Below are 12,677 nucleotides of genomic sequence, written 5' to 3'. Positions count from 1 at the left end.
CCCTCCAACACATGTTGTTTCCTGTCTTGCTAATTTTGGCCATTCTAATTGGTGTAAGTTGGTATCTCAATGTGGGTTTTTTTTTTTTTTTATTTGACAGAGAGAGATGACAAGCAGGCAGAGAGGCAGGCAGAGAGAGAGGAGGAAGCAGGCTCCCCGCTGAGCAGAGAGCCCGATGCGGGGCTCGATCCCAGGACCCTGGGATCATGACCTGAGCCGAAGGCAGCGGCTTAACCCACTGAGCCACCCAGGTGCCCCATCAATGTGGTTTTAATTTGAATCTCCCTGATGACTAATGATGATGAACATTTTTTCATGTGTCTGATAGCCATTTTTATGTCTTCATTGGAGAAGTGTCTGTTCATATCTTCTGCCCATTTTTTGATATGATTGTCTGTTTTGTGTGTGTTGAGTTTGAGGAGTTCTTTATAGATCCTGGATATCAACCTTTTGTCATACTGTCATTTGCTTAGAGAGCTGTTTAAAAACAAATCCCCAATCAAGGGATGCCTCTGCTCATACCTACAATGGATTCCCCATTGTGCTCAGGGTAAAAGCCAAGGTCTCCCTGGCTCTATACCATCTGACCTTCACTGCTATCTTCCCTGTCTGATCTTCCCCTTACTCCTCCCTCACTCATACTGGTCTAATCACCCTGGGCTCTGTTGTTCTTTGAACACAGCCAGTATGCCTCCCTGAAGGCCTCCATGCTTGCAGCATCCTCTGCCTCCAGATGCCATATGACTCATTCCCCTTTCGCTGAGGCTGCCTCTATCCACTCTATATGAAGTAACCCCCAACCTCCACCTCGGCCTGACTTCCTACTTCGTCTTGCTCAGTTTTTCTCCCTAGATCACCACCCGGCCTACTGTATTTGCTTATGTAGAGAGTAACTGTCTCTTTCCCCTAGAATGTAAGGTTCTTGAGGGCAGGGGCTTTGTCTGCTTTGTTCACTGCTGTATCCCTAATGCTTAGGACCATGCCTGGCTCATAGGTGTTTGATGACACATCGAATCAATGGAAGAATGACTACTGTGGTCGCGAGTCTCCTGATTCACCCTCAGGCCTGAAGTAAAGACCTACCTTTTTTCTAAGGTCAAGAGAGCTCCCCTCTCTAACTGAACAGGTCTGACTCTCAGCAAGGAGGAAAGGCTGACAACTAGGTGACAGGCAGTGTCTGTTAGAAGGCTCTTACTCAGGAAATTGAAATACTGAAAAACAAATTTCATTCCAGCCAATTTAAAAACAAACAAACAAACACCAAAATTATAATATCTAGAAACCCTCCTGGGTACTGAGATGATTGTTTCCTGAGCTTGTTTTTGCTCTGCCCCCTCTAGGGTACTGGTGACCTTGATGCTCTGCTCTGCTGAGTTGGATGATCCTTCCAGGACCCTTCTTAGCTGTCTGCCTTCTCAGCCTTGAGTGCTGACAGTCTCCACTTTCCAGGGCTGCCCTGTGGGTAGCTCCTTCTCTACTCTCTAACCCCCCAGCTGTTGAAAATGGGACCCAAACAAATAAACCACTCTTCTTTTTTTCTTAACCATAAATTCCTTAGAAGCAAACCAACAACAAACCCTAATAACTACATCAGTCAAAACTGAAACAAAATCTATTAGGAACATCAAAACAAAATATATTAGCAGGTACATGCAAAAAACATTTAGTAGTGAAATAATTTCAAAATTATGTAAGTTGCATTTCTGAACGATAAATTCTCTATTTGTTACTAATTTGAATCAAGATTTTAGTCTTTGGTCATTGATCGCCATTGGAAATGTAATTAGATTCAAAATAACAAGTTCCAAATTGTTGTTTTTATTCTCACAACTTGTTTTTTGCCTCTAAATTTTATCCTTCCACCTCCACTCCTCCCTGCCTGGGGCTCTTACAAATTTTTGTGAGGAGTTCACCTCTATTATTAGTCTAAAATTGTTCTTTAGCAAAGTGATGATCAAATGTCAGGAAATTGGTAGCATTCTGCCTAATTTGGGGTTGCACAATTCAGAGAGTAGATGTATCTACCATGTGGAGAACAGCCAGTGGGGGTGTGGGTGGGAGACAAGGGAAAGGAGGACAGATTTCCCCCCATCCCTGGCATGCACAGAACATCTGTTCCTTTATATTAAATGGAAAATCAGGCTCACCACAGCACGATAAGCCAACTTCTGAGGTATAATTGGGTATTGAATATTCAAAAGAAATAGGATGCTCTGTAAAAACAATTTTCTCTTGGCAAGTCGGGCTTTCCTTTTGAAAATTTGTATAAGATTAAATAAACTTTTATCACCATTTTGACACTGGATTTCAAAACAAATGTTAAAGTGTTTTATACTCATTCGGTCTTAACATGATAAACAGATCAATGGCCCTATTGAGGAGAAATGATGTGTATATTTTCATAGAGTAAGTTGATGCCACTATTATTGAATAGAATGTCTCCAACCCCTTGCTCCATTCCCTGTATGTATGTGTGGACATGTGTGGTGAACATATATTCCATTTGGTTAAATATTTGTATATTTAAAAAATGGTGAAAAAGTTGATTGTAGCAATCCTATTTGGGATTTATGGAATGACATTTTTCTTTTTCTTTTCTTTTTTTTTTTTTTTAAGTAGGCTCCTCTGGGAGTAGAGTGCAATATGGGGCTTGAACTCATGACCCTGAGATCAAGATCTGAGCTGAGATGGAGAGTTGGACACTTAACAAATCAAGCTACCCAGGCACCCCATGGAGTGACAAATCTTAACAAGACTTCCCTTCACGGTGTGGAATTCAGACGAGGGGTATGTCTCTTGAGAGTGGTAAATTAAGGGGAGTTCTTTTATCCCCAAATATATTAAATTGTAGTAATTTTTTTTCTTTGTGCTGGGTATTCCATTGCACTGACTGCAGCAAGTTGAATATCCAGTTAGCTCAGTACAACCTAAGAACCCTCTGTCTTTTCAAATAATTACTGAGATTCATCTACAAAAGTTTGAAACTCTCCAATAAAAACAAATACAAAGACGCACTTTAAATAAGCTGCGTGTTCTCTCCCAGAGTTTCCTGTGTCAGACTCCCAGAGAAAGCCCATTATTCCTCCAAATGAGTTTTCTGATCGCTTAAACAAATAGAGCGTTCTGTTCCTCTCATTACTTGTCATAATGAATATTCTCAAATTAATGGATCACACAGTTAATATGTATGACATTGTTGTTTTCTTACAGATCTGCTGTCAAATCTCGAAATAAACAGGTCCAAAGTTAGAGAATAGATCTATATGGTTTCACATATTTTCAAAGCTCATTTCTATTCTTTCCATTCTAATTTCTGAAAGAATAACAGAAGCATAATAAGTGCTTCCTTTCTTGAATATAACTTCCTGAATGTAGTGAGAAATACAGGACACTAAAAATGCTCAGCCTCAAAACTGAAATCTTACAATATTTATCAACAAATACAAACTTCTCTCTCATTTTCAGAGAAGCTGGCTTTAGCAGACATTAGAATTTTCTGCTGCTACTGATGTGGTTTTGGCTAAGATCAAGTGTGATGTGGTTTGGAGAAGCGAGAAGATGGATAGAGATGAGAATCTCCTTCATTTCTGTAGGGCAAAGTGCTTTCTAAGATGAAATACAGATGTGTATAAATATAGGTCCGTTCCAAGTTAATATGAACGTTAGGACACATTTTAGAATTATGTAAGTTTGTGGGAGGAGGATTTGAATAAATCTGTATTTATTCAACAAAATGATATTAAGAGAAAGAATGATGCTTTTTTTTTTTCTCTTTTTTTAGAAATATAGATGTCAAGTTCAGGAAGCTCAGTAGTCTGATGCAGATTTTCTCTCCTCAACTTTAACCTCCCGGGTAAGTTCTGTTCCTTTACTTTTTCTTTTTCATTTTCTGAACTTTACTGTACTATTCATTGGGAGTGTAATGGGGGCTTAGTAATTCAGATTTTCACAATAATTATAGTAAATGAGTGTGAATGGGTCCTTGAAGTCTCAAAGGAAGACCAAGAGAACCTCAACTTTATAAAGAAATGAGTACTGTCAAAACAAAACTACTCAGGAAAGCACCAAATGAACTCGTAACTTAAACAACAGCTTTTTTGATGAACTCACTGAGAGAAAAAATAGTTAAATATATCCCTAGAAAATGGGATGTTAACTATAAGGCAGTTAATTTTAGGGAAATTATTTCCCAAATGTGATGACTCTGTTATTTGTTATTTAGTGTTAAACTAAAGTCTTTTTTAGGCAATAATTAGAAAACTGGGTCAGTTGTGAATTTCATAATGGGTCAAAATTAAAAACTTTGTTTTTAGGCCTTTTTGTAACAAGATAGAATAATCAGATTCTACATCTGTAAGGAATCCTGGAAAAGTTCAGCCCTATCCACTCTCTCCCTGCCTCCCAACCCACTCCCTGTTTATTTACTGATGAGGAAATAAGAGCGGCCAGAAAGCTGTGGAAGGCCAACAGGGGAGTTGGAAGTAGCCTAGGTTTAAGCACATGCACCAAGAGTTCACCTGCTTCTGGTTTTTGCTCATGAAGTTCTCACCATCTTGACTTCCTAAAATGCAATTGTCATCTTATCAACTCTTGGAAAGTTTTGTGGAAACTTTCACCTCACCTTATCTTCTGCCATTCCTTTGCAAAACCATGATATACAGTGCACATGGCATCTGTCTTCTCTGTTATAATTGCTGATTTCCCTCCATCTCTTTCATTAGACTGACTGGAAGTACAGGTGTTACATATCTGACTTTCTGTATCCTCAGCACCTACACAATACCCAGAATATATTAGGAACTTAATGATCTATGTATTTAAAAGATTCAATCAATAAAATTATAGTCTCCTTATTTCTTTTTTCTTTTTTTAATAGTCTCCGTGTTTCTAAGACTACATTTTTCTCTATGCATTCTATACTTAGGCAATACAAACATTTTTTTTAAAGATTTCATTTTTTAAGTAATCTTTACACCCAACATGGGGCTTGAACTTACAACCCTGAGATCAAGAGGCACATTCTCCACTGACTCAGCTAGCTGGGTGTCCCATGTAAACATTTATTTTTATTATTATACCAAACATTTTGAACTTTTTAAGTATTTATTTTGTTTGTCTAGATAGCACCCATTTCTATGTTCAGTTAACAATATTGGGAAATAGCTCTACTCTATGTACGGTTGAATAGGGTGGACCCCCTTTTCAGCTCCAGGGGTCTCAGGAAAATTGATCGCTGTATTTCATGTCTTTGGTTGGAGAATCTGACCCATGGAAGAGTATAGAACTCAGCCAGATGAATCTCACTAAATCTTAGGAGAATTTGGGAAGTCTTTTGGAGGAAATTCTGCCTAGGCTAAAACTGTTACTGGTAAAGATGATGTTAGTTTATACCTGCCTAGGGCACTTCCTGGAACCTGATAGTGAAGCCAATAATGAGGGGAAAAGAATTGTGAGGAAAACAGATAAATAATTGATAATATCTCTAAAGCTTTTGAAAATAACCATACCTGAAATCAGTAATATCAATTACAATGCCTTTGGCTACACACAACAAAACACTGCAATAGAAGTGATCATTGTATTTCATCTAGCAAAGAGTTCAGGGGTAGATTGTTCCAGATTTGCCCAACATCTCTTGTGTAACCACTGCAGCATCACATTCTCACACAATCATGACTAAAGACAGGAAGGAAAAGTCTTTTCCAAGGGTTCCAAGTTGACTTCTCCTTGTGTCTCATTGGCCTGGATTAGGTCACATGCCTATACCCTAGCTGCAAGTCAAGTTGGGAAGCTGGGTAGGTGCAGATCTATCATTTTCCACCTGCACAGTGAGAGACAGGCCTTTCTGGCAAGGGAAAAAAGGGTTTGGGTGGGAGGTGGGGAGTGGGGAGGGTGTGTTTTGGCGGGGAGCTGCTAGTAGGGTCTACCACACTGATTTTCCAAGTACCTGAGGATAAATAGTTCATTTATTTAGGCTATTTTGAATCAGCTTCTGTCCTTTGCAACCAATTGTGTATCATAAAATATTTCATTTTAAAAAATTCATCTTTTTATTATAAATTTTAAAATATTTAAGAGAAATTTCTTATACATTTCTATTATATTACCAAAGAAATAAAATATTATAAAGGTTGTTCAGTTTTAGAAGATGGGTTTGCAGTTCATATTTTCATACAGGTGACCCAAACATTCCTGCATATTAAATAGACCACTCATGCACTTACTGAGGAGATGACTGAGCTGTTGTCTCACAGACAGGGCATTGGAACAATTTCAACATAAAATCAGTTAATATTTCAGAGGGTTCTTCATCTTTATCTTGTTTTCAATCTTTGAGGTAAAAATATTTTCAGAATTTAAGAGTGCTGTGCTCTTTCATCCACCACACATTCTATAAATGCATGTCATTCCGTGGCTCACTGTTTAAAATTTCTTTTAGAGAGAAAGACAAAAGAGTATAAAGACATAAAAACTGAACTCAGATGACTGGCAGAATTGGGACTCAGAAATTTTCTTCTCTTCACACACACAAAAACTAGGCTACTTTCAGTGAAAATTTTATTTCTTTAGTACATTTTTTGGTGATTCACTTTTAAAGACTTGAATCATTTGTAAATTAGATATTCCTTCCAATTTTTTCTAAATGATGTTGCTTAATTTTTTTCAAAAGCCAGGACAGATGGCTTGTTTATTTTCAAATTTAATTATAGCTGTACATATGAGGAGCAAAATGGCTACAGTTTTTTTTGTATTTATTTTCTCAAAAATTTTCAGACAGTTTAGCAAATACTGAATTTCATCAGCTTTCATAATGGGCTTAGAAAATAGGCATTAGAAGGGCAGGTGGACTAATTAGGAATGAGTATTGCAAAAAAAATGAGCTTTGTACTTCAACCACAATTGTAGTGAGATATCAAATTCTTCTAACTACAGATTAGTGAATAAAACTATTTTCTGATCAGGGAACCAAGATAAAGGTTAATCCTAACGGTAGTTTAGAAGTCTCTCCAAAGTCATTCCAATATTCTTTTAATCTACAGTATATTTCAAATTACATGTTAGAAATAATTACTATTTATTTAGTGCAAACAATTAGTACCTAAGATATGAACATGATAAAAATGGACAAACTGGGAAAAAGTGTTAAAATCAAAGCTGAATGTAACCATGCCTTTGGAGTTTCTCAACCTTGGCGCTATTGACAATTTAGACAGATAATTCTTTGTTGGGGGAAAGGGGTCATCCCACGTACTGTAGGATGTTTAGTGTGTCCCTGACCCCTTCCCACTAGATGCCAGGATCACTTCCCTTCACTGTGACAACCAAAACTGTTTCCAGGCATTGACAAATGTCCTCTGAGTTCAAAACTGCCTGGATTGAGAACTACTACTCTAGATCCTACTCTAATTTACAAGAAATTCAGAGGACAGAGGAACAGGACATGCAATCAACAAAACCTACACCATGGGAAATTATACAGATCAAAAAACCTGTTTCTTCTCTACAACTAAATCGTGAGAAAGAGTAAAAAGGGATTAAGAAACATATCGACCAATTTCAATGTATGGATCATATTTTGACCCAGATTCATACAAGCAAAGTATAAAAATGTGATGTGATGATAAGAGAACTATGAACACACTGGCTGGGTATTTTATGACAGCAAGGAATCATTTACATTATCGGACTATGGTTATGCTCCTAAAAAGACATCTTGTCTTTTAGAGAGCCTCCTGAAATACTTCCAGAAGAAGTGAGATGCTGTTTGGTATTTGCTTCCAGTTAATCAGGGCTGGAGCTGGAAGGAGGGGGCAACTTAGAGAAATAGGACTGATTATGATTTGATAGTGTTGAACCCAGGTGATTCATGAGAATTCATTAAATTATTCTTCTTACTTAGACTTATGTTTAATATATGCCATTACAAAGAATTTAAACATATTTGAACACCTTTTTTTTTAACAGTTTTAGCTTCACACACCATCCTTACACTAGAAGCTTTTAATATTTTTACTGCACTCAGTAAAAAACTTAGTTACTACGTTAATTGACAAAAGAAAAACAATGCATTTGCTTTAATCTAAATTTGGTGGCTCTACTGATTAATTTAAGTGTTGCTAAGTCACTATCTCATATTAAATAGAGCAAAACCTGACACACAATCTGACACATTAGTTTTTAGGTAGTATCCCTTGCCAGTCCCCTGGGGTTTCACAGAAATACTTCAGAACAACCTGATTCAAATTTCATAGTTTAAACACTTCCAATTGTTTAAATAATTTTTAAACTGCCATTTAAAAGATTCAGTTTGGAGGGCTACTTATCTGTTAGCACGTGTGCATAGTAGTTTGGTTTTCCTAAGACTAAGAGTGAAGTTACCTCTGCCATCTCTATTAACTCTAAATCCAAGACACTCTAAATTCAAAATTTTAGAAGTACCAGGCAAGATACCTGGAGGGAAGGGAAGTCAACTCAGGAAGACCGGAGATTCTAATGAAGGGCCTCCTCCCTGAGACGTGAGCTGAGTGAAGGGAAAGGATGAGACATGGTGAGGTACCTAGGGTCCAGCAACAGGGGAAGCCATTGGTGTCCTTGTGCCTAGAAGGGTAAAGAGAGGAAGTGATATTACTGAAACCCAAAGGCAGTTGAAGCCTTGAGGTAGAGGTAGAGCTGGAAAGGCAGACAGCCACTGCTCAAAGGAGTGAGGCAATGAGGAACAAACATGGACTCCTGTCTCCCCACCATCCTTCAACTACTGCCAGTGCCTCCTGCTGGCTGAACAACTGGAGCCCGCAGCAAAGGAGCCTGGGAGATGTGGGGCGCTGGGCTGATCTCCACAACACAGCCCAGGGCATGGATGGATGATGGGCACGGATGGACAGAGAATAATCAGCAACCGTCTCCCTCCCCTCCCCCTCAAAATGGCAAAATGAATATTTAAAATCGGTAGGCTGACTGTGTCAAGGATTAAATAACAAAAGAATGAAATCAATTAAATCCTTCAATCTAGGGTGACACTTGGGTGGCCAGTGGCAATTACAAGCAATCCTTGTTTCAGGTTCTACTTAAAGATTCCATTTACATGAACATGGTCTCCATATGTCTAATAAGTTTAAAATTTTCATTTTGTGGCAATCAGTCAATTCAGCTTTGTTCTGTCCCTGGGGTGGCAGTCTTGGTTAGTGTGATTTGTACAGGATGTTCCCAGCAACTTCTACTTCCAGTGACATCTGCAGAGATGGCTACTAACTTGCCTGCTCCTTAAGTACAGATCCCCCACAGGTTGCCGGGAGTGTCCCTTTACTGCAAGGTCCCTTCTCTGGGATCCAGTTCTCTCTGCAACGTCAGCTGCACTCTCAAGGTGTGCAGGGAGCTGCATGCTGCTCCCAAGCTTTGCTGGGTTCTGGGAGGCTGTCAAGGACCTTTACCTTTGAGCATAGGAGGGAGCATGGGAATCCTCTGCTGCTACAAAGAGGCAAGCATATCTCCGTACATAGTCAAATATCCCTTCTCTGGGGCCTCACTGCTTCTCCAGTCTCTATCCTGGCATAAGGACCAGGTCCTCTTGATCTCTAGGTGTTTCCCTTTTCCAGGGACACACAGTCTCTAAGCTCTCTTAGCTTTTCCTCCTACTTTTCACCTCCCCTAACCAGTTGAATCGTTTCAAGTTTGAGAGCAGTGTCTGTGGTAGAAACCAGAGTTTTGATACTTTTTTTTTTTATATGGCAAAAAAAATCTGACTCTAATCCTCTCAGACACAGGCTCTCCTATTGTATTTCTATTCTATTCTATTCTTTTCTATCACAAGTGGAAAGGTAGTGTAGAAGGCTCTAGAGCCAAACAGATCTGGTTTAAGTCCCAGCCAGGGTGCCACTTATTAGTTGTGTGAATGAAGCAAGTTCCTGAATTTGTGAGTTTTCCCCCCTTCCCGTCCTGTATTCACCTGCTTCAGAGCAGTGAAGGTTAAATAAGACAGAATATATAAAGCACTAAGTATCATCACTGCCTAACAATAACACCAAGTAAATATTAGCTGCTCCTGCTGTTATTACTCTATGTAAAGTCTCTAATTTATACTTTATATCATAGGGCGACTGAAAAGATTTAGTTAGTATCTAAGCAAACAGACTTCAATTCCCTTTTTAAATGGGGAGAAGACTTAGAAGACATAGAAAACAGTCAGAAAAAATGGAAGGCTTTTCTAAGCACATCATTTAGTTAGTATACTAAGGTCCGTAGAAATAATTTAAGAGTAGGTATGTAATCTATGAAATCAATGCGCTTAGGAAAATATATACTACTTTTCAGCAATGCAGGGAAGAAAGGAATTGACCCCAATTAAATTAAGTGATTAAACTTAACATTCAGAATAATTGGTTAGTAGAATTTTCAAGTATTGTGTTTTTAGGATAATGATTCTGTTATCTTTATTCTGCAGTTATTTTCACATTTTTTTCCATTTTAATATTCATCTGTAATTTAGCAATTGCTAAATGAAGTGGTAAATTCTATAAATACATAGAGGAAATGATATTTCTCAAATATAGTAACCATAGAAGAGCTTAACCCTTTTCAGAAACCCAGTATCTCTTCAACATGCCTATAATTCAAAGATTTAATTCTTACCCAACATTTCAGATCCTTATTCTTTACTATGGCTTGCAGGTAACATGTTTCTTGCTAATATTATACCTTCTGCTAAAAGATGAATCAAAGCATTTGATTCTTAATCTCTTGGGTTCTAGCTTAAATTAATAAGAGATTTGTGTAGCAAACATAGATTCACAAAAATCCAAACCAGGGTACAAAATAACTAAAAAATGAAAGATGTTAATGTACCCTTTTATACTTTTAGCTTGAAAATAATTTTCCCCTAATCAATAGTATAATAATGAGAGGAATGTTTGTACTATGAAGTCAAATATAATTAATTGGAGAATAAATCAAGTTTTGCAAAATGTATTAGAAGTAGAACTAATAAAATTACTGCAGTATTATCACATTAGTATAGAATAATTAAAGAGAAAATGAGCACATCAAACTTAAAGGCTAAAAACACGATTTATAATATCCATAAGGATTAACAACTTACAAGAGAATCACTTATTTCTTTAAACAGTTTTGGCTTATTAAAAAATAGAAGTGTGAAATGACTAAGACTTATTGCTAACTGACCTATTTTTAAAAAAAGCAAGTTGATTATTAGGAAAGAAATTGAGAGCCAAGAGAAATAATCTATCCTAATTGATCATTAATTAATTTTGACTGGTTATTCTTGCTAGACATTTGTAAGAAATTATTAATATTGGAAGTACTTCAATAATTTAGCCAAGTGTTTGACATAAGTTATTTTAATGATACATGAAAGATATCTTGTTAACATTCTGGAATGAATAACTTTATTCATACCATCATAAATATGATGATCATAATAACAGATTCAAATTTGTAGTCTCATTTTTGAAATTAATTACTATGGCATCAGACTGACATTTTACCTAGTGTTGTATAACCTTTTGATATTAATCTTGTTAATTTGAGGTTTGAAATGTATCCACAGAAATAAATAATGATGAGCCTGAGAAATTATTTAATGTTACAAAGTATATGAGAGCATTGAAGTTGAGGGCGGAGGCGGCAAGGTTTTTTGTTGTATTTTTCATCTCAAAAATTAGAGATTTAATAGTCAAAGTTGAAATCCTATGTTTGGTTATACCTCCAACTTTTCTCCAATAAAAACTACAAACAAATTCAATAGAATTGAGGCTGGCTCTTGGCTTTAGACAGAAAAATATTACTATGTTCAAGAGCTCTCTCTTAAAAGCTAGATTTTGCTTTATTTAGGAAGAGAAAAACTGCTGCTACTACAAGGGAAAAAATAAAAGGACTTTCTCAGTGGATGAATGACTATATTCTGTGGCAGGTACAGCTGTAGCATAGGGCAATCAAGGAAGCATTTCATTTAAAAGGCATTGCAACTGTCAGGACCACTGAGCTCCTGGTCGATTAATGTCTTGGCTTATCTAAACTATGACAGTTGGATCCGGGAGGCAGGAAAACAAGAAGCACGGCAGGATCTCCAGGGCTGGGCATCTTTTCCTTCTCATATTCTTGTTTCCCCACTGAACTGTCTACAGGTCCAACAGCATTTATCACTTTCAGGCTCACAGCTGGAAAGACAAACCAGAACAAGAGCCTTTCACAACTGTTCTAGCAAGATGAACACATATGGAGATGGCCCTGAGGGAGATCCTGTCCTGCTACCTGGGTGAAGTCCTGGCCGATACAATAAGCAGTCATTTTTAAATGACGGAAAAAAATACTGTGGTAACTCATCATTAACAACCAATTTTGGTCCTTCAGTAAATGTTGTCATGGAAAAGGCTGCATCAGAAAACAATTTAGTGAAAAAAATGCTTTATCATATATTGGAATTGCACCTCACGCCATATAGTATGTATCAATGTTTAGACAAATACATAATAAGTAAATGCTGGCAATGTATCATATTACTAAAGATCTTTCAGAAGAGATTACCAATATGCCACAGTAGTATATTAAAGGTGCCTAATAAGTAGTAAATTTTGTTGTTATTCTTATAATGCTTTATAATGATTACATTGTTTCTACCCTTTTCTATAAAACTGTAGAATAGACCTGGATAGATACTAAGGCTT

General features: G+C 37.2%; 1 long non-coding RNA gene across 1 annotated transcript; it reads left to right on the top strand.

Annotated features, from left to right (window-relative positions):
* Window positions 1-2,687: 2,687 nt before the first annotated feature.
* Window positions 2,688-12,442, top strand: LOC116573189. Its single transcript, XR_004278636.1, has 3 exons — window positions 2,688-2,787; window positions 3,782-3,853; window positions 12,138-12,442. It is a non-coding gene; the product is annotated as an uncharacterized LOC116573189 (long non-coding RNA).
* The last annotated feature ends 235 nt before the right edge of the window (window positions 12,443-12,677 follow it).

This window comes from Mustela erminea, chromosome 14, assembly GCF_009829155.1.
Source record: "Mustela erminea isolate mMusErm1 chromosome 14, mMusErm1.Pri, whole genome shotgun sequence".
Taxonomy (NCBI): Eukaryota; Metazoa; Chordata; class Mammalia; order Carnivora; family Mustelidae; genus Mustela; species Mustela erminea.
Note: the sequence above shows the minus strand (reverse complement) of the source record. Positions and strands in the feature narration are given on the sequence as shown.